Here is an 8,583-nt window from a genome sequence, read left to right on the forward strand (position 1 = left end):
AGAATTAATAAAATAACAGTGGGAGGTTGAGCTTTTAGTTTAGTCTGCCTGCTACTATAAGAGATGCCCCTTCGGTCTCAGCTTTTAAATCCCGGCTGAAGACTCACTACTTTAGTTTAGCATATCCTGACTAGAGCTGCTGATTAACTGTACATAATGCATCTCTGTTGTTAGTCATTAGCACTAAAACATAAGTAACATGATAGTTATAATTTGTTACTAACCCTCACCTATTCTGTTTCACTTCTTGGTACTCAAATGTGGCACTTGTTGCCACGGCCCACCTGCAAAGTTGTTTTGCTTGCCTAAGGTAAAGTCATCCCTGATGGAGGATCGCAGGAATCGTGGGGTAGATGGGTCCTTTCATCGGATTGGCTGCCCAGTGCTGACTCAACTGTGGAATGGCCAAATGGGGGAGGCAGCTTGATGGCTGAGGTCTTCAGGACTATAAACAAATCCAAATTATATTATGGGATATCATCTACTGTTAAATTCTGCTCCATACTTGTAAAATTTTAATTTTTATACTGTATTGAGGATTTGTTCTGTTCTGTGTATTGTATTGTATTGATCCCCTTCATTTTGACACCCACTGCACGCCCAACCTACCTGGAAAGGGGTCTCTTTTTGAACTGCCTTTCCCAAGGTTTCTTCCATTTTTTTCCCTACAAGGGTTTGTTTGTGAGTTTTTCCTTGTCTTCTTAAAGAGTCAAGGCTGGGGGGCTGTCAAGAGGCAGGGCCTGTTAAAGCCCATTATGGCACTTCTTGTGTGATTTTGGGCTATACAAAAAGTATATTGTATTGTATTGTGTGTGATGGGCAAAATAGCACAACTATGAGAAGGACTGATATTATAACTGGAAGTGACCTTAATCCAATCACGAGAGGTTATTCATTCCTTCAAAAATGAGAAGCATTGAACAATTGATCAGGGGGATTCTGAGGGTACTCTCATGGGAACTCTGCACACACACACTCCAAAATGATCTCTTTTACACCATCACTCTGAAAGTAAAAAGCTGATGAGCCACTCTCTCCCTTGGGGGCTGAAAGCTAATGATATCCTCTCTTTGCAGAACATAAAGCTGATATCCAGTTTACCAAGCCAAGCTATAACAGTAACTGTGCCAGCAGTGTGAAAAGACTGAGATGCAGCCATTACTTCAAGAAGGGAGTTTCAGCATCTGAGCTCTTGTGCCAGAGAGAGTAATGCTTTTCCCTATGAAGTTGCAGGTGACATGGCAAAGGGCCTTACTGAGGAAAGCACTGCACAACACAGACAAATGGCCATATTGCAAAGAGAATGTCATGTTTTTGCCAACATGTCTTGACTGGCTGGGTTTCACAATAGTGGATCTGGTTTGTATTGTTTAATTTATTATGTACATTTTTCTTTGTGATTATTTGTAAAGGGGAATGGCCTAGGCTATGTCCCATGTGTCTTTTTTGGTGGTTTCCCAGGAGGCAAGGCCACCTGCTAATCATCACCAGGAATGGCCCTCCCAGGATTGATATCTTCCTGTTTCCGTATTGGGAGTTTTTTTTTTATATTTTTCCCACAAATACAGCTGGGCATTAAAAACACAGTGAGCAGATTGTTTGTAGGCTTGTGCAGTATTTTGATGCCAGATCTAGAAAGGATATGTGCTGTACCTTCTGATACCCTGTGGTGTTAAGGAAGTGTGTGCCATGTAGGATGGGGGGTCAGGTTATAGTCGATTGTTTGCTGGAGTCTCTGTCGTCTCCTATGTAAATATTGTCTGATGAATGTCTTTGTAAGCAGTTTAGTCTCCTTGGTATTACAATGGGAGTGAACTTTTCTGACTAGTGTCTTAACACAGCTCCATGTACTGTATGAGATGATGGGTGAATGCTAGAAATTGTAATATTTTGTCTGTGTAACATTCCTTGTGATAAACATCTGTAATCGTAGTGGTGCAGTTACCTCTTTCAATTGAGATGTCCAGGAAATTGATGCATCATTTTATTTCTTTTTCCATAATGAATTGGATTGCAAGGAATATTGTGTTGATGTGGTTGTAGAAATCAGTCAGCTGGTCACTTTTTAATATGACGAATGTGTTGTCAATGTTGTGTATCCGAAGTTTAGGTATGAACTGAGTTAGAGCCACGCTTTTTAAGTCACTGCATTATCAGCTCAGCTAAAGAGTCCTGATAATGGAGATCCCATTGGAATGCCTTCTGTAGTATTTCCCATTAAAATGAAAGTGAGTTTTCTGGCAAAGTGATATTAGATGTGTTAAGTCTTTTATGGCCAGCTTTGTTCATATCATTATGGTGGGGTCATTGTTTAGCTTTGTTTGTAGAATTTCTGTGGCCAGATGAACTGAACTCATGGTGTACAGCGATACAATATCAAACGAGACCATGAACTCATCTTCAGCAAAGGATACATTTTTTCAGACACTGCAAAGCCATCTCAGAGCTATTAACAGAATATTCAGAATCATATGTTAGATGTTTGAATATTTGAAAAAATCTTTGTAGTGGTGCTTCTTTACAATTTGGTTTATTTCACTTTTAAAAGTATCTAATAATGTATTAGAATTTAAAACATTTATGGAAAATGTCACACCACAGAACAAGGATGATCTTTAAATAAGTGGATTTTTTTGCACTCTTAGATAAGGAAGTTTATGTGAGTCATTTTTTTCTTTTAGATTTCAGACATTTACTCTTCATGGGTCACTACCATTGTTAATGATTTTGTACTTGTTTTAGTATACAGTATGTTTATTTGAGTTTCAAATGCAAATTATTATTATTATAACTTTGTCTCCTTTATTTCACTTTTGATATATATGCTTAAGTTAGTTTTGATTCAATTACTTGTTGAATGGATGTATTGTTATGCTGTACACATCTCAAGTCCTGAAGAATAAGGGCTTGCGTTCTGACTATTATGACCCTGAGATTCTTTGCTTGTACGCTTGTATCACACTCTTGTTGGCCAGGACTTATTACCTGATTACAATTTCATCATTGTGTATGTACACATATATCAGTAATGCTATTTAGGTGATGTTTATAATACTATCTAATGTTTGTAAGTATATACAGAATGTACTATTTCTTTAACTTTATTTTTAGTTATTTTTTATTTTTGTATTTAATTTTTCACAGTTTTTTGTGTAGCTTTTCTTTATTAAAGTTGTTCTGTTGCACTACATAATATATGTCAAAGCAGTATATGTGTTTTGATCATTTACTGACTTGTGCATTTATTTCTGTGGCCTGTTCTTTTGTTATTGCACCAAACATGAACAGTCTACAGCTACTGTCACATTACAAAATGGTAAGTATGCTCTGTCATGCAAACTAAATGAGTTCATAATTTTTTTATCTAATTCCTCTACTCTGATGGAGCAATTTGAAAGTCCAACTAAAACAGCAAAATTACTGTTATATTGCCAAATCTATATATGAGGATATTATGGGCTTTGCTATATGCACATACTCTGATTGCAATATTTATCATTACTTTTCTTTGCTTGAGCAATATATTTAATAGGAAATCGATCAAGCTTTAGCATGCTTATTTGCTTCATGCTGTAATAAATCAATGTTTTGCCATGCTGGCAACTGTTTTCCTTGCATTAAATGTTTTAAAGTATAGATTACTGTATAAATCACTTCTTTCACTCTCACTGGAACCATTAAGAATGACACAGCATCTTGATGAACTCATTTACATTTTTGCTGAAAGACAAGCCATATCTTTTTTAAAACTTTTAAATCAAATATATCTATATAACTGTCTTTAATATGAATTTCACATTAAGCTGCTTTTATTTGGACAATATAAGACAGTTTAAAATATCATTGGCAAATAAAAAGCCTTTGATACTATTCAGCCCAAAGTTTTATTCCCCTAGCCACAAACGATTTATAGTTTCTGTATGTGATAATATACACTGTAAATAGATGAAAGTTGAAGAACTGAGGTATAACGATAGGAGAATGCTGACACTACAGGAAAATCATTGGTGGGCTTTTCCAGGGACTTTTCTTAGTTCCATTACACTGTGATTTCTTTGTGGTAAGGCCAGCATTGTTACTAAATTGCTCTAGGAGATTGTTTTCAAACCAGAACTAGTCATTCTCTGTGTAAAAGGTTTATTGTTGACAATGTCATTATGTTTTCTAGATTCTCTGGACTTCTCAAGATCACAGTGTCGTCACTCTGTGTGAGTGCATTTTGAAATGTGCCCTGTTTTGAAGAGATGTTAATTTATTGGCCTTATGCTTCATACGTCTGGAGCAAACTCCAGACCCTTGTGATCCTCTAATGCAGTGGTCCCCAACCTTTTTGACAGCAAGGACCACTTTATTAGATGCAAATTTTTCCACAGACCGGTTGGGGGGGGGGGGGGGGGGGGGCAGTTTTATACACAATTATATAACATTTCTATTATTATTAAAGTTATTAAGCAGTTCGCATACGTTTGCAATCTGAGATTTTTCTTCTTTTTTTGCATATAACAAAGACATATGCTTTACATTTGCCAATCCAACAGATTGCACATCACAAACATTAATACTGCAATCTTTTTTTCGTGTCTGCCGTTTCTATAGGAGGGTGACAATGAGTTAAATTCCAATGGATGTTTTTCAAATGTTGACAAGCAATAAGCAAAAGGAATCAATGAAAACCACAGACAACAAAAACAGCAAAAAAAAAAAAAAACAGTACGAGGAAAGTTCGAAGAAAGAGATTTTTTTTACAATGTTTCTGTTTGGGGATCGCTGTGCAAACGTGCACATCTGAGCTACGACCACAGATCTAACTGCTCTGTGGATGATTCGTTCAAGCATTTCAAGGTCACTTCGTTGTAATGAAAGCATCTGTTGAATGTACTTCGTAGTAACGTGATTTCTATAGACTCATGTCATATGGGGAAACTGTCGGGACCATAAAAATACTTTGTTGTAATAGTCTCTCACCTCGGTCTCTCTCCTCTCTCCCCGCCCGCCAAGCGTTCTGAAAAATCTGAGTGAGTCGCCGTTGCCGGCAGTTCTCTCGCGGCCCGGCTGTCAGATGGCTGCGGACCGGTAGTGGGCCGCGGACCGGGGGTTGGGGACACCTGCTCTAATGGAAACATCAGATTTAAAAAATACATTGACATAAGTTCATCTATATATACTGGACATACTGAAATTGTGAAATTCTGAGATAACATTATAATATAAAAGAGCATATGTGAAGGTGTTAACAAGAATAATAAGGAAACTTAGTAAAAGTAAAGGTGGATAAATATTAAAAGAGGTCAAAGAATTGTGCCTTCAGGTACAGTACAACTGCCATAGCTGTAGGTGATTAAGATTTGTCAGTAGGTAATGGAAATATCCTTTCAAGGAGGTATGATCTATGCCCAACCCATTAAAATGATTGATTAGCAAGACATAATAAACAGCTTCAAAAGCTGTGCTAAGGTCCAAGGGGAGGAGGACAGAGCACTCAGAGGTATCTGTATTCAAAAGTGTATCATTAATTAGATTTAATAGGCCAGGTTCAGAACTGCACTGACAGCTAAAGCTTGATTTGAATTTATCTTTAAAAAATCCACAAAAAATATTAAAGTAGAAAATTAAAGAGTATTTTAGATATACTATTTAGATATACTATTTTGGAAAGTCAGGAGTCACACCTTCCTCTTGAAGTAGTTAAAAAAAAAGGATGAAGTTGCAGTAAATAACTCGCAATTGTAAATAAAAATTACTTAAAAGTGAAGAAACACATTGAGAACAATAGCAACAAATATGGCAGATTAAAAAGAAGAACTGCACAACACATTACATAATGGCAGTGTTCCAAATTAAATCTACCAACTTAGTGCCCCTGCCCCAGTACAATGTCCATGCCAAACTTTAATGCACACATATCTCCTAAGCCAAAAAACAGGTAGAGCAGATTGGTCAAATCGCAAATTTACTATTATATATACAAGCATTTGTATATTTATGTATGTATACAATCAGGTCCATAAGTATTTGGACAGTGACACAATTTACATAATTTTGTCTCTGTACACCACTAAAATGGATGTGAAATTAAGCAAATGTGTGATTGAAGTATAGACTTTCAGCTTTGAGCCATTTAGGAATGACAGACATTTTTCTGCATACTCCAACCCCATTTCCACAGTATCAAAAGCATTTTGACATTTGACTGATAAGCTGTTCCACAGCCAGGTGAGAGCAGTTCCATTATTATTTCATTAAAACAGCAAAAGCACAAGGAGTGGTCAAATCAAGCAGTTGATAGATAGATAGATAGATAGATAGATAGATAGATAGATAGATAGATAGATAGATAGATAGATAGATAGATAGATAGATAGATAGATAGATAGATAGATAGATAGATAGATACTTTATTAATCCCAGGGGGAAATTCACATACAATCCACATAGAATAAAGTGATAGGAGTGATCAATAAAAAAGAGAAAAATAAAAATAGAAAAATAAAGTCGTACACGGAGTTGGTGCATTCTTAAAAAGAAGGAACACACTGATGAACTCAGGAACCCCAGAAGGTCCTGGAAATCACAGAAGACAACTGTGCTGGATGACTGAAAATTCTGTACTCGGTGAAGAAGAACCCCTTCACAACATTTATTCAAACCAAGAACTTTCTGGGAGGTTGACCTATCACTGCCAAAGTCTACAATCAAGAGAAAACTTCATTAAAGCAAAGAAATTGGATTTACCACAAAGTGCAAAACACTGGTAAACTTCAAGCATAGGAGGGGCAGATTAGACTTTGCCAGAAAACATTCTTTAAAAGTCCGTCCAGTTCTTGAACAATTTTCAATATACACCATAATGTTGGAAAGAGAAGAATATGGAGAAAAGAAGAAATGGCTCATGATCTGATGAATACCACATCAATCAGGTAATTGCCATCACTAGAGTCATTGAGCTGTCCCCCGTGCATGTGCACCTGCGTGACAATATATTCATATTGCAACAGTGCTGGACAGTTACATCAACCAGGGACAAGTCACCAAAAGAATGAGCTGGCAGCAGCAGGAGCACCTACCAAAATGGCAACTCTGCACAGTAGCACACACTTTTTCCAACTAGTGCAGCAAAAGGAAAGCAGTCCTATGAAGGACAGTGAGTCACCTTAAACAGCCACATAAAGAGCAGAGTATCCACCCATTGTGGTGCAAGGCGCTGGCACTACAGTTTATACATATATACAAGGTCCTGCACAGATATGTTGTTGGGCAGTGGCTCAAAGGGAAAGAAAGGACACTGTACAGAATGGAGTCTGCTAAGTTTTATTCCCGGACACAAATTAGTGTCTCCTTTTATTTCTATGTTTTTAATATAACTGGAAATATGGGTGTAACTATAGATCCATTGAAATTTTCACAAACCTGGGCAAAAATGAATGTCCATGATAGCTGATTATGTTAGCTTATCTGAAAGGATGATACACCCCTCTACTATACATACTGTATACCTCAAATTTTCTAATATAACATACCTTAACAAAAGAGCAAATAAAAGAATTCCCAATAAGTTACACTGAACTTAACAGCAAGAATTTGCATCATAGCACAGCAAACAAAAGTTATTTTGGATCAAATATTCAGATTATCAAATTGATAATCTGGTACCATATGTCACCAGCATTTCTTATGCATTAGTCTTCTTGTAAGAAATTATTACAGTACAGTCTAGAACTCTGAAGTACAATTCAAAATGATATTATATATGCAATATGTATTAAATGCCTTCAGCAATGAAAACACAAGAGAATTGATATATTTTTGGTTTCTATTTGTTTTCATGTTTGGGATTTTTAGGCAAAAACAATTATTTTATTGCTAATTCCTGACTTCTGCCTCACTGTTCTGTAGGAAAAGACCAAATATAAAGAAAACAGAACCGAACAAATAAATATAATAACAATGTCTTCTGCCTTGTGATCATTACCAACCTATCTCTAGTCTGTTGTCTCCATCCACTGCACATTAGGCATGAACACTATTTCTCTAAAGGACATCTGTGCCAGGTATGCCAATTCTCTACTACAACACACACCAGTCAACTCTTCCTCCAGTTCTGTGACCCTGAACACAAAATCTTGGATTAGCTAGCATCTCCTTTGAACACAGCCTTCATGGAGGACTTACATTGCACTGGCCCCATTATTAAAATTTGGCTTTGGATTAATAAAACTGCTCAAAATGTATATGATTTAACTTAAGTGAAACTAAAAAGTTATTTGATTAAAGAACTACTACAGCTGTCTTACTCCTTTTGGCCTTTTAAGTTCCTATAACATTCTCTAACTTGACTGCCTGCTGTTTTCTTACTTTGAGGCTTACTTTGCTTTTCACTTTCTATTTTCCTAACTTTGCACCCCTCTTGTTACTTCATTACTTTGAAGCTCTCCACTCACACCATTTGAATTGTAGTTGCATTAATGAGCATTTATGCTGTCGGCCTCCTAATTGCTTTACTGTCCTGACCATTAAGAACTATTCTTTCCAATAAAAGCTTTATGCACTTCTTCCTTCTTACTTAGAAAACTCGCTTACTGAATA

The sequence above is a fragment of the Erpetoichthys calabaricus genome, chromosome 14 (genome assembly GCF_900747795.2).
Source record: "Erpetoichthys calabaricus chromosome 14, fErpCal1.3, whole genome shotgun sequence".
Classification (NCBI taxonomy): domain Eukaryota; kingdom Metazoa; phylum Chordata; class Cladistia; order Polypteriformes; family Polypteridae; genus Erpetoichthys; species Erpetoichthys calabaricus.